This window comes from Mesoplodon densirostris, chromosome 18 (genome assembly GCF_025265405.1).
Source record: "Mesoplodon densirostris isolate mMesDen1 chromosome 18, mMesDen1 primary haplotype, whole genome shotgun sequence".
In the NCBI taxonomy this organism is placed as follows: domain Eukaryota; kingdom Metazoa; phylum Chordata; class Mammalia; order Artiodactyla; family Ziphiidae; genus Mesoplodon; species Mesoplodon densirostris.
The window spans coordinates 25,594,260-25,608,216 of record NC_082678.1 but is presented as its reverse complement, the minus strand read 5'-3'; the positions used below and the strand labels follow the sequence as shown (position 1 = coordinate 25,608,216).

The following is a 13,957-nucleotide window of genomic DNA, read 5'->3' as shown; positions in this document are numbered from 1 at the left end:
CCCACCGCCACCCCCGCCAGGGGTAACGGGTGCTGGGGAGGCCCCTGTGGTCAAGCCTTGAGACTCAGTATCAGCCTGGTCCAGCAGCACCTGTGACACCTGGGTCAAACCCCAAACCTGGTGAAGCAGAATCTGCATCGCAATGAGATCCCCAGGGTCCACTGGCAGCCCCCCTCTGGGGGAACTGGCCCACCTCCCCACCCAAGCAACCGGCAGACTAGTCCACGGCCCAGCGGCACTTGAACTCCTAGAAGAAGTCATCTCTTTCCTTTGTAAAGGCTGGTGGTTTCTAAACTGGCTGTATGTTAGAATCGCGTGGGAGGGGGTTTGAAAATTCCAACGCTCACAACTAACTTAGAATCTCTAGTGGTGGGGGGCAAGTTTTTAGACGCTCTCCAGGTGAACCCTTGTGCAGCAGGGGCTAGAGCTACCAGTGCACAGGCAGTAACGCAGGAGGTGCTTCACAGGGGCTACAGCCTGACACCAAGGGCAGGCTCACCTTCCAGCAGCACCTGGGGCGGCACCTGGCACCGAGGAGACACACAGACTCACAGGCCCCAGTCCAGAATTTCAGACTCTGAAGTATTTCCTAAGACTCCAGGTGACCCCAACGTATATTCTAGATTGAGAAGCACTCGTATGCAAATGCAAAATAAGGAGGAGGAAAGGCTGCTTCACCCGCAGAGGACGGCAGGCTCAGACATGCAGCTGGCGGAGGCTCCTGACAGTGGGAGGGCTGAAGCCCCTGCCTGTCAATCACCCGTCACTCCGACAAGAAGGGACAGAGGCCGGAGCCCGCACACCGATGTCCTCCTCACCCTCTTCCCCAACGTGGTTGAAATCTCCCAGCATCGCGGCCCCTGATGAGCCGGATGCCGTGGGGACACATCCACCTGGGACCAGGATCTCTAGGCCAGCGACTTTCACAGTGCAGCTCCTGGGCCAGCAACGTCAGCATCACGGGCTAAGTCAGAACTCGGGCAGGGGGGTGCGGTCGGGTGACCTGTGTTTACCAAGCCTCCGGGTGATTCTGTGGGAAAGCTGGCGGACCACTGCTCCACCCTGTTAGCAAAGATGGTCAGCTTAGTTTGACTGTGAAATGAGGGGTTTGGAAGAACTTCAGAAGAAGGTGCTAGCGTTGGCAGTGGGCAGGGATAGAGGGGGATGGAGGGTGCTAAAGACACTGAGTCTCCGGGCAGAGCCCTAACGGCAGAAGTCACAGACGAGCGTTGCCCGAACGCCTGGGGACACGCCGAGTGCTGTCACCTTCCTTGCCTGGAAGCCTTGGCACAGGAAGGTGACAGGTGGGACCGTATTCTAATGGCCCGAGGGGCAGTGAGCTGCCTCAGGGCGACAAGCTCCTCGTACACCACTTACGCCCCCCAAGGATTTTTCCCCACGAGGCAGCGCCTAACGTCATGCAGCTGGCAGGGGACAGGATAGAAGTTCGCACCCCGGGATCTGTAGCTCAGCCGACCTGCTTCCAAACCCCACCTCCATCGTGTAACCCCAAGTACTGGAAGCTTAAGTTCATGAGCCTCTGTTTCTTCATCTAGAAGAGCGAACAGGGGCCTATTTCCAGTGGTACAGGATTGTTGGGAGAATGAAATGACGTATATATAATGTCTTATACTGTTGGCAACTTGGAAAATGGTGGAGGAAAAAAAAGACTGCACGACGTGAGTGCATACGACGTCCCAGACGCAGTGTTTCGGCCTCATCGCTCTGCTCACAATTTCAAAATCTTCAGTGAGGTAGGAGGTCTCCAGGGGCCCTGGCCACCTGGGAATTCCCCCAAGCTCACGGAGGTTTTAACGCAACGCAGAATAAAACAGCAACCCGAGTATCACAAAAGATGAAAAATTTGAGCATAAAAATGAAGTTCTCCCACGGAGAATGGAAGGGCCAAAAGGTTCCCTCCAACGGATCACTGGAATGAGAACCAGATGCTTTTTATAACTTTTTTTTTTTTTTTTTTTTTTTTGCTGTACGCGGGCCTCTCACTGCTGTGGCCTCTCCCGTTGCGGAGCACAGGCTCCGGACACACAGGCTCCGTGGCCATGGCTCGCGGGCCCAGCCGCTCCGCGGCATGTGGGATCTTCCGGGATCGGGGCACGAACCCGTGTCCCCTGCATCGGCAGGCGGACTCTCAACCACTGCGCCACCAGGGAAGCCCCAGATGCTTTTTAAAAGGCAGAACAAAGCTCCGGAACGTCTAACACGGAGGCCACATCCCAGATGAACTAACGGGGAACCGTCAAGGCTGCCAAGAGTCCGGCCAGTTGCAGAATGAGTGTGGGCCCCGGCTTTTCCATACAAAAGTGAGAGTCCTGACGGCCGGCACACACACAGTCATCTACGGCCTATGTCTTCTGAATGGTGAGGAGTTAAAGTCTTGATGGGATTAAAGCTGTGAGCTTCCTACTGAAATACTATCATTGAAGTTAAAAACAAACAGAGTCATCAATTCCAACTGTCACCGAAGTAGACGGTGGGTCCAAATTTCAATTTCTTAGCGCAGCAGAGAACAGCCCACCTGCCCGGACACCTGAATCGGGACTGGGAGCCACCAGCTCGGGGTCCCATCTGCTCGGAATGTGGGCTTGGGGACCAGGCTGCCTGTGTCTGGGTTCTGGCTCTGCTGCTTTGTGGCTGTGTAACCCTGGCAATAGATTTAACCTTCCCGTGCCTCGGTCTCCTCATCTGGAACATTATGAGAATTATAGACGTTCCTACACACAGAGTGCTGGCAACAGTGAGAGGCACACAGTAAGAACCCAATAATGATTATTATCCTTGTTGTTGTTGATGAAAGTTTCTGGCAGAGGACACAACCCCGAACGTTTAGACGTTCAGAAACTGGCCTGAGAGCTTATGAACTGGCAGGCAAATGCCATGAAGAGCGGTGTATGCCTTGGCATTCGCTGTTTCAGAATGAAAGTCTGCCGTATTCTAGAACTTTAATAGAAATATAGAATATAATTATATGACCATCTTTTGGCTTGAGGTGCCTTTTTTTTTTTTTTTTTTTTTGCAGTACACGGGCCTCTCACTGCTGTGGCCTCTCCCGCTACGGAGCACAGGCTCCGGACGCACAGGCTCAGCGGCCATGGCTCACGGGCCCAGCCGCTCCGCGGCATGTGGGATCCTCCCGGACCGGGGCATGAACCCGTGTCCCCTGCATCGGCAGGCAGACTTTCAACCACTGCGCACCAGGGAAGCCCGAGGTGCCTATTTTGAAAGGACTAGATGTCAAGCTCAGCCTTGAGAAAAAGCAGCCTGGGGTTGAAAGATTACATAATTTCCTGATCATGTTAAGAGATCACTTCTGGACAAAATCCACTCAAATAAGATGAGGGAGATTGAGAAATACCTCCACGGTGCCCCAGAGATGCCTGATATAGGCGGCCAGGCGAGCCCAGGACATGTGAGTTTTGAATTAAGTGTCCAGGCGTATGGCGGGGGGGGGGTCTCACATGAGCTCTGGACCGGACAGCCCTCGCCAGACTGGGGAGTCTACCTTGGAGGTGTCCCAGCGTAGACAGAACAGCCAACACTTAGGAAGGGAGCCAGGGGTTTGGCCAAGCACCTGCCTGATGGGAAAGCAGAGGTGAGGATGCAGGACAGTGGGCAGGGGGAGTGGCCACCAGGCTCTCTCAGGGAGGCAAGCCACGCCCACAGGCTCGTAGCCAGGGACTGTCTGAGGCCCAGCTGAGGACGCACAGTGACGGTCAGGCCCACCCTGCTGGGACAGAGGCTGCAGATGGTGGCTGACCGCTCAGGGCAGGATAACTTAGCGGCCAGGAGCGCGGGCAGCTGGGTTCAAATCCTGGCTCTAGTGCTGATTAGGTGTATGACTCGGGACAATTTACCCCACTTCTCAGTTTGTTCATCTGCAAAATAGGAACCATAATAGTGTTTGTCTCACAGGGTTGCTGTGAAGATTAAGTGAGCTAATACGTGTAAAGTATAGAGAAGAGGACCTGGAGCGTGGGAGCTGTGGCCTGAGCACTGGCCATCGCTGCTCGTGTCAGACAGTGTTTGCTACCTTTACCATCATCGTCACCACCACCGCCACCACCTGGCCCTCCTGTCCAGTCCAGGAAGCAGGGCTGTCTCCTCAGGGTAAAGACACCAAGCTTACTAAAAGGACAGTTCACAGAGCATGGAGTTTGCAGACCTCAGGGTCCAGCCAAAGTTCAATAGTCAGCTCTTAGTTGTTCCACAATAGCTTAGGATTAAAAAAAAAACCAAAAAACAAAACCCCAATTAAATGCAATCCTTGATCCATTCAGAGAATGGTCCAGATGGTCTCTTGATCCCAAGAATATATGTAGTGTAAATTCTCAAGTGTGATAATACGATAGACACCCACGAGCTCATCACCTAACATAAAAGCCAACGCCCCTGAACCCACCTAGAGCCCCCCATCCCACCTGCCTGCCTCCCTGGGGGTTTTTAACCTCACGCTGAGGTCACCTTAGGGCACTCCGGCCGGGCACGGGGCAAGGGGAGGCTCTGAAGGCTTATAAAGCGAAAGCTTTGTCGAGGACGCAGATGCATCCCCTGCGCCTGTGGACTGGACTGGTCTTCACTGATGCACAGTGACCTTGTCCATCACAGAGTTCATATCTGGGCGGGGACACGGGTGATGCACAAAGAGGTGCCTTCAGGTTCAAGGACCACGCAGCCCTTCGAATGATCTGTTTTGCTTTAGAAAATAATTCTCTGATTTTAGCGCCTCTTTCCTCCCTCTGAGAGCACGCTTGCTCGTGGCATCTGTTTAAAAAGCCGGCAACAAGCACAAAGGTTCAGAACAGGGACTTGCTGTGAACGTCAGGCCTGCTGAGGGTGTGCGCGGACCCTGTGAGCCCCTCCCACCTCCAACCTAGCTCCACGGCAAATGCAAGAGTAAACGAAATGCTATAATCCTACCCCACAGCACGGAAAAGCAAAAGTTATGTTTTCCGACACCACCAGAAACCCCCCACAAACTCTTCTTCATTTAAAGTTACCAAGAGCAAAAGAGATGTGCGTGCAAACATGCCGGGGGGACAGGCAAGGGCAGAAAACAGGCGAAGGGTCAGCGTCTGTGGACACCTGAACCTGGGGTCATCTGCCATCAGGCAGCAGAGTGATGGAGGCTCCCAATCCATGAACCATGTCCTCCAACACAGAGCATTAATTTCGATAATTATCAGACAGCCATAGCACCTTCTTCCAGAGAGCTCTAGACCTGTAAGTTAATTTCTTATAAAAATATGATCGCACTTGAATGTAAGTTTACCCACAGAGAAATCTGATGGGTTATTTCATTCCTGAGAGATTTGCCTTTAGCGAGAAGGCGGAAATGGGTCTGGGGGTGTGTGTGGTCTGTCATTTCTCCATTGAGAATGGCTGGCCTTGACCACGTGGCATGCAGGGTGTAGCTGGTCCCTGACTCTCTGCTTCCCAGGAAACTAGCGGACATGGAGGCGATGGGAAGGCACCGCGTTCCTGGGGAGACCACTGCGCGGCAGGCACTAGTGTGAGCTCTTCACATTGCTGCAAGCCCATCTGTAGACGGGGACTCAGAGGCAGAGAGCGGTGTTACAACCTGCTTGCTACACAAAGCCAACCGGCGGCCAAGCCGGGGATGGCTCGCGATTGTGTAAAAGCCAGCTTTCCCTTGTTATTGGATAAAACTGACTCGGTCCAGACACAGTCCCAGGGGAGAGGTAGTAAAATTGGCCTCGGCTTCTCCCAGGAGGATGGGGAGGAAGCAAAGAGACCACAGAGGCCTCCACTGGAAGGAGGGAGGCGGCCGAGCGTGGAGGGTTAAGTGAACACACTTAGGGTCGAGCTGTGGACGTGGCCCAGAGGGGCTGGTGGGAAGGAGCAAAGCTGTACGACTCCGCTTCTGCTTTGGTGCCTTGACCTTAGCTAAGGCGGCTGTGGCACGTGATTAAAAGATGTGCGTGCAGTGGTTTCTGGGGTACAATTCTAAAATCACCTAGTATGCTGGGGTGTTCTGGTTACTAAATTGTCTCTATAGCTGGACCTCTGGGACAGGCTGACATCAGCCTAAGAACTGACAGGCCAGCGCCTGGATCAAGTAAGACCACAATGTCCCCAAGACTTGGGGCCCGAAAGCATCCAGCGCTCATGACACTGAGGAGGCCAGAGGGGAAGCTCTGCCCACCCACAGGCAGGAACGATGCGGTGTGCCAATAAAGCTTTATTTAAAAGAAACAGGCTGTGGGCCAGATCCGGCCCTCAAGCCTCAGTTCATGGATCCCTGACACAGAGCCAAGGCCACGCCCCCCAACCCCCGACACAGCGAATGTCTGAGGAGAGACTGACCCGGGAGAGGAGCCTCTGGGCCCTTCTGGCTCCTTCTGAGCCCTGTGAACTCTGACCTCGTTCTAAAGCTTGGGAGGGTCCCAGGCTGGGGCTGAGGAGACAGCGTGTCCCCTAGCAGGAACCAGAGTTCACCTCTGTCCTCTGTTTCTCATGTCATGTCCTAGAACCTTGGGAGCCAACGCCTCTCACGTGTACTCATGCCCGCTTCCTCCCCGCCCAGGCTGCAGGAGGCTTCTAGGTCTGCACAGGAGTCTGCTCTCCTAGACAAACCAGATTTGCAGCCTCCTCGGGGGGCCCTGACCTGCTGCAATTTGCCAACCCCTCCTCCCAGCCCGGTCACACCCAAGTGCAAACAGTGAGCATGATAAGGCATCAATGGGGCCATTCTAGAATCAGGCAACAAGCTTCTCTGGAAGTAGGAATTTTAAAGGAATGTGTGCTCATCAGCCCTGGATGCAAACCAGCGGATCCACTGGAGGAGCGACCAGCACGGACAGGCCCCTGGGCTTCGGGCTGGGCTCGTAGAGCTAAGGAATTGTCCTGCTGAGAAAGTCTCCCTCCCGGCAGCCCAGGGGGCCTCGTTCAGGAGCATCTCAAGCACCGATGGGCCACATCACCTAGAAAAAGGGGAAAAGCCCTCCCACCAGGCCGAGCAGCTCCGAAGCCCAGCCCCACCAGAGAGCTCCTTCCCCGGTCACGGAACTAGGAAGGACACCCTGTTCCCAAGGCTTGTTTTTGCCTCTCCTTCGGGCCTCCACTGACGATGCTGCAAGAGGAGAAGCCGTGTCTCAGAGTCTGTCAGTTCTGCACCAGAAGCCAGGACTCGTGGCAAATTCTGCTGGGGAGACTGGTGGGTGACAGACTGCTTCCGGAACAGGATGTACCGAACGTCCTTTGCACGAGATGTTTCGGGGGCGGCCAAGCTGTCCAGCAGCAGGCTAGACAGGTGCCAGGCCAGGATCTGAGCTTCTTGAGCCATCGGGGATGAGCCCCGGCCAGTGTGGGCAGGTCCCAGGTGGAGCGTGGGGCCCAGGGAAGGGCCAGGACCCGCCAGGCCACAGGCCGTCGGGTGGCCCAGAAAGTCACCACGGAGGCAGGGCGAGGGCAGGCTCGGCTGGTACGAGGGGCAGGCACAGAGGGCGAAAGCGCCCGAGTCCTCTCTGGCGCACGCGGGTGTCCACGGTGCTGGGTGACAGGACCACCTGACGGCACCCTGGGCCAGTCCTCCTTCTCTTTAAGCCACAAGCTCCCTGAACACAGGATTACAGTCTTAGGACAATTTTCGGGCACCCATGGGCCCCAGGTTGGGGATCCTTGCTGGATGCCTTCAGAGCCAGCGCCCCAAGGACAGAGGGACCTTCCTTTCTCCACACCCTTCAGGACCTGCGTCTAAGAGAGAGGGAGTGTCCCTCTGGGGGGACTCCTACTTTGCCGGGGGCGGGCAGGGGTCCGGAGCAGCCCTCGCGATGGGCAGTGAGGACGGGCTGGGACGGCTCCTGGACGGGAGGGAGGCCTTGGTGGGGAGGGCTGCCCACGGGCCAGGCGGTGCTCCATGAACTCACGGGTGCCCCTAGTGGCCGAGCTTGATCTGGCAGAAGAAGGTCGTTTCTCCAACAGTGAAGCATGGGGACTGGGAGGATGGGGAGCTGACGGGGACTCGTGGGACCGGTCACTAGAGCAGTTTAGCGAGGACACACAAAAGCCACGTCACCCCTCACGACCGAATCGGGACGGAGAGATCTTCCATCACAGCCTGAGTGGCACGGTAGTGTTGAGGCTCCCAACCTAGAAAAGAGGTCCACAGCCTCCATTCTCTGTTATTTACTTTAACATTTCTATCTCAGTTTTAGGGACACTCCACACCCACGGTTCCACATTCACCTGGTGACGGTGGCAAGACTGGAGCTGGCCCCGGTCCTGACAGGTGGATTGTTGAGTCTGTTAAACAGCTAACTGCACCCAACCCATCACGCTTAGCACTAACCCCACCGCGATACTCCCCTCACGCCCAGGAGGCCCGTCAATTTGCTCCTAATGATTTTGAAGCCCTACTGCCTAGAGGAGCTCCGTGACACACGCTCAGTAATTGTTTCCTAAATCGTCGAATCTCCACGCCACCCTTGTCCCGTGCTCCTGGGCCACCCGGGGTCCACGCTCCATCCATCCCTCCCAGGGCTACAGCCCTGACCTGGGCACCACACCCATCTTCTCAGACCTTCCCTGCCCCGCCCGCCCAGCCCGCCGGAGCTTCACCTCCACAGACTTCGTAGCAACTCGAGAGCAGGGGCTGCACCAGGCCCCACCTGGGTGTCCCCCTCACCTGTCAGCACAACCTGCGAGAACCCCGGGGATCCTCGTTGGGCTGAGAAGCTAAAGCCCCGTCTCTGCGCTGCAGTTCACAACACATCCATCTGGAGGGTCTCTCAGACAAAGAAACACCTCACAGGTCTTTTCAATGGAGAATAAAGCCGGGCGCAAAGGAGGCGGGCACTTTTCAGAAAACGGTAACTGCTCCGAAGAAAGGGTCACTGAGCCACAGAGGCTAGAGGACATGACATGGCCCCAGGTTTCAGGGGAAACATACTGGAAAGGACCACTTACACTGGGGAAAGGGCCGTTCGCATGCAGAACACCTCTGGATTTCAGGAATAAAATGCAAAGGTGTCATCAGCCACAACGAACCATTTTTGACTGGGTAACAGTCAAAACTGTGATTCTGTGAACAAACGGGGCTCCTGGTGCTGTTTGCTTTTCTCCATCTGATCTAATTACAATGCGTCACGTCTGCTGACACCGTCTGTGTCAAAACCCGCAGAATTCCGGATCTGATCTCTTCCACATTAAGAAAATGTGACCCATAGGTTTTGTCCTATTTGCTTCCATTATGGCCAAAGACAAAGGCGAGAAAAATGAGCTACACTAAAAATACAGCTGCTCAGCCCTCCCCCACTGGTACATACATCCGGATTCTGGGACCCTCACTATCTCCCACTTCAAGACCCATTCACTGAATGTTCTGTTTCGTTGGTGAGACTCACTATTTGGTGATAAGAATGTAATTTCTGTCCCAGGAAATCCAGTGGCATTCAATACCAGAAAACTCGAGTCAGCAACTCTTCGACCAAAATCCCATAAAACTTATGAAAGACAACCTAGAGGAGTTTGGTGTGAGAAGAGAAAAAGCAACTTTTTGTCCTTGGAAAAGAATCATAAGTATTTCACTACTTTTCCTCTTCCGGTTAGTGGAAAATACTTGCTATTAAAGTTCTATAGCCCCGCTGTTCCCAAAGGAAATGGAATCTGGTTGTGAGAGAAATAATATTTTCTAGGTTATGAGAGCCCCAAATGATTCTGTATAAACAATGTCAGAAGGTTTTAAGAAACACTTATTTTCCTTATTATGAGAAGAATGGATATACTCATCATTCAAAAACTGCAATACATAAAAGTATAAAGAAGAAAATTAACATCACCTATACTTCCACTGTAAAAGAGCAGCACTGCTGGCATATTTACTGCCGGGCTCTTTGCCCTGCATATATCTATACTGAAATATTTATTTTTATAGAATTCCTATCTTGGAACACAGTTTTAGAAACTGCCTTTATAACATAAAAAGGCCTGTTTTGAAAGCATTTAAATGGCTGACACCCCATTTTCCAGCTATATCATAATTTATTTGATCAATTCCCTGTTTCAGGCCATCTATATAGCTAAAATTCTTCACCTTTATATAAATAACATGGCAACAGATCATCTTCATGCATAAATATCCATCTGAATTTGGTTTCTTCCTCAGGCTACATTATTATTATTAGAAGTGGATCAAAGGGAATAAAAGCATTCGAGACTCTGACACGTATTCCCACATCACTCCCCCAAAGTCATACCAAGGTCTTAAGAAGGATGGGGGGATAAAAATGAAAAATAACCCTGTAATTGTGGCTTCTTTATTTTTGAAGTTTAACTCCCCCCTCCCCGAAACGGTCATTTGGTGATTAATATTTTTTTTGTGGGGACAGAAGTTTAAAATAACATCGTAATTTTGGCTTCCTTGGTTATTTTTGAGGTTTGACTTTTTTCCCCTGCGCTGTTATTCGGCCATTAGTGTTTCTTTTTCTTTGACTTCCTCCTTGTTCAAGTTTCCTACAGGGTGTTAAAGAATTTTCCTACCAGGTCAGAAGACTTCTTCAGACATGAAGGAATGGTAACAGCCCTTTGTCATGTTTGCTGCAAACTTCATTTAAATTTCATGCTTCTAGAAACACAGCAGCTTAAGTTTTTATACAGTTAAATCTGTCAAAAATTTCCTTTTTATTTCTTTCACATTCAGAAAATCCTTGCCTTTTAACTTACGTTTTCTTTTATTATTTTGTTTCTTTTTTTATATTCAACTTTTAAATCCATTGGACATTTATTTTGGTGTCCAGTGGGAGGCAAGATCTGATTTACTTTTGTCTTCCAAATGTTTAGACAACTTTCCCAACAACATTCGTGAAATGAGCCGTCCCTTCTCCATTGGATCAAGTGGCTTCTGCTTGTTGATATTAGGCCATTTCTTCTGTCATATTCTACTTAATGGTAATTCCTGCAACAAGCCTGCACTTTAAATTGCTCGAGATTTCCAACACGTTTTGAAATACAGCCTTTTGCATCCAGGTGCCTCGTTTCCTGACTCAGGGCAATTCCACTTCAGCTGCCCTTTTTCTGTTCGCCGGTAAATTTCTGTCCATTCTTTATCCTTAGTGTTCATGGGTCATTTTGCTTTATGCTGATGGGGTTCAGGACACCCCACCCCCAAAAGAGGACACCTTGGCAGACTGCACACTTTCAGCTGAAGGAATCTGAGAAACGGCAGGTGCAGGAAGGGGATGCTGACCTTTCCCGTCTCCCGTGAAGCAGGTCTTCAGACCCTCATGTGAGAAGTGCCTTCCCCAGACCTGGAGGAGAGGGGCATCCTTATCTCCAGACGGTGAATGACTGGGAGGGATTCGGACGATAGGCCTCATGAAACACCACCCCCACCCCCAGCTCATTGCTCTGAGATCAACTCCTCCGTCCTTTATTTTTCCACGACATTCCACTTTTCATTAAACCTGGCACAAAAACACTCAGGTTTAACAGTTTCTTTGGGTCTTTATTGCCTTATGGAGGCCCCTGTGTCATGTAACATTTACATTAAAGAAATGGGTTTGTTTTTCTCTTGTTAATTTGTCTTTCATTACAGAGCCCCAGCCGAGAAGCCGGAAGGGTAGAAAGAGAAAGATTTTTTTCCTCTCCTACAAGGTTCAAATTCCATTAATAGAAATATGTATAGCTGAATTTTTTTTTTTTTTAATCTGAAAACTAGGGGAAGTTTAAAACTGTATTTTAAGCACAAGTCTGTGCCTGATGAAACGTTCAGAACTTTGGACTATAAAAACCCCATAATAGGGGCTTCCCTGGTGGCGCAGTGGTTGAAAGTCCGCCTGCCGATGCAGGGGACACGGGTTCGTGCCCCGGTCCGGGAAGATCCCACATGCCGCGGAGCAGCTGGGCCCGTGAGCCATGGCCGCTGAGCCTGCGCATCTGGAGCCTGTGCTCTGCAGCGGGAGAGGCCACAGCAGTGAGAGGCCCGTGTACCGCAAAATAAATAAAAACAAACAAACAAACAAACAAACAAAAACCCATAATAGGGCTTCCCTGGTGGCGCAGTTGAGAGTCCGCCTGCCAATGCAGGGGACACAGGTTTGTGCCCCAGTCCGGGAAGATCCCACATGCCACGGAGCGGCTGGGCCTGTGAGCCACGGCCACTGAGCCTGCGCGTCCGGAGCCTGTGCTCCACAACGGGAGAGGCCGCAGCGGTGAGAGGCCCGTGTACCGCAAAAAAAAAAAAAAAAACCAAAACAAAAAACCCATAATAACCCTACTTGGAATCCACAGTTTATAGACGGGGAAGCTGAGATGGAGAGGGATTCAGGGGTACCTGGCACGGGTTACCAGCTAGTGGGGAGAGGGGCATTCCAGTACATTCTTAACCTCGATTCTGAACGGCCTCTGCCCACTTTTGTTATCGATCACTCTTTCGCCTCGTTATTTGTTGTTTTCAATCCTGTTACACGGTGCTTTGTTTGCCTTAATCTTTCCCAGAAATTTTAGAAACTATAAATCTTGCTTTAATTCTACTGATGACCGTCTTAAAGATTCAGCCCCATTTAAAAAATTCTACATTTCTCTGACCGTCAAAGAGTAAAACAGGATCTTCTGCCCACCTCCCTCCCGTGTTTGAAGACTTGTGCGTGCTACGTTCTACCACCTCATCCCTCACGTATCACCACCCATCCCATTTTCCATCTTTGTTACCATAAAATTATCTAGATTTTGGGATTCCTGATCATTGTTATGATTTTTATATGATTTATAGTTTTTCATATTTTTCACATCAAGATGTCCAACCGATTTTAATGCTACTGCTTATCCTGTTTTGTGACCTTCCCATTCCGGAACTTTACATTTTGCTTCCCCTCATCCTCTTTAGCTGGGCTTTAAATAACTTATTTTCAAGAGAGGCATGTGGTGGGGTATCTTCTGAGCCCTCGCATAGATGAGAATATGCGCTACGAACGGCAGTTTGGCTGGGTGAGAAATTTGGGGGGAAAACTTTGTTTCTCCAAACTCTTTAAGTGATGCTTCTTTCTCATTGTCCTTCATCCTGGAAATCATTCTTAAATATGGCGGGGGGGGGGGCGGGTCAGAGGACACCATGGAGAAGATGACAGGGGTAGCCGCTCTCCCTCCCAGAACGCAGATACAAAATTCTGCACATAGTTTTCGAGGCTCCCCTGACCCCCGAGAGCTGGGGTGGGGAAGGGCTGGGAGTGAGGCTGTAGGTGCGGCCACAGGTCTGAAGTTGAGCTCAACATTACTCCTCTACGACTCGGAGGTACTTCATACAGATCACCTGGAAAGACAGAATCAGACTGGGGGAAGAGAATTCTGGGAAGAATTAGGATAAAGGGACTTGTAGAATTTCGGAGCTCAAATGAAGTGATTTCTTGTCCCTCAGAAACAAAGAGCTGAGGGAAGCACAAGTCATCTTTGGGAACCAACAAACTCTAGGCTCTTTCAATACTGGATCAGAGGAGAGCTTTGCAAAGTCCCCTGAGAAGACAGAGGGTTCCCAGACGTGTAAGACCAGCCGGTGTCCAGCATGAATACGTTCAAATAGACAGAGAAAGCCGAGGTGCGGAGGCAAACGCCAGGGATGCCTGCGAAAAAGCCCACAGAGAAACGTCTCATCAACCTCAAGGGCCTCTGGCCCCAGGAACACAGCTGCCTCTGTCCCAAGATAAATGTTAAATCTCAGCCCGATGCCATGAAACATTTACCCAGTTCCCTTGTTATAATTCCACGTTCACTTGGCAGTGTCCTGAGCCCCCTGACGTCTGTCTACTGGGAAAGAAGGCACCTCCCCAGGGGGTTTCTGCCATTCAGTCTACGGAACAGTGTTTCACACGGCGAATCAATAAAACGGGTTCATTACGAGTTGCCTCTGGGTATCTTGAATACACTGGAGAGATTCAAGTCAACAGACACACGGACACTGTAAATTAACTGGAATCCTGGTGTATTAGTC

The 13,957-nt window shown here is 51.4% G+C and overlaps 1 protein-coding gene across 1 annotated transcript in view; it reads right to left on the bottom strand.

Moving 5' to 3' along the window:
* PRKCA (protein kinase C alpha) overlaps nt 1–13,957 on the bottom strand; it is a 380,941-nt gene that overhangs the window by 77,955 nt on the left and 289,029 nt on the right. The window lies entirely within an intron of this gene.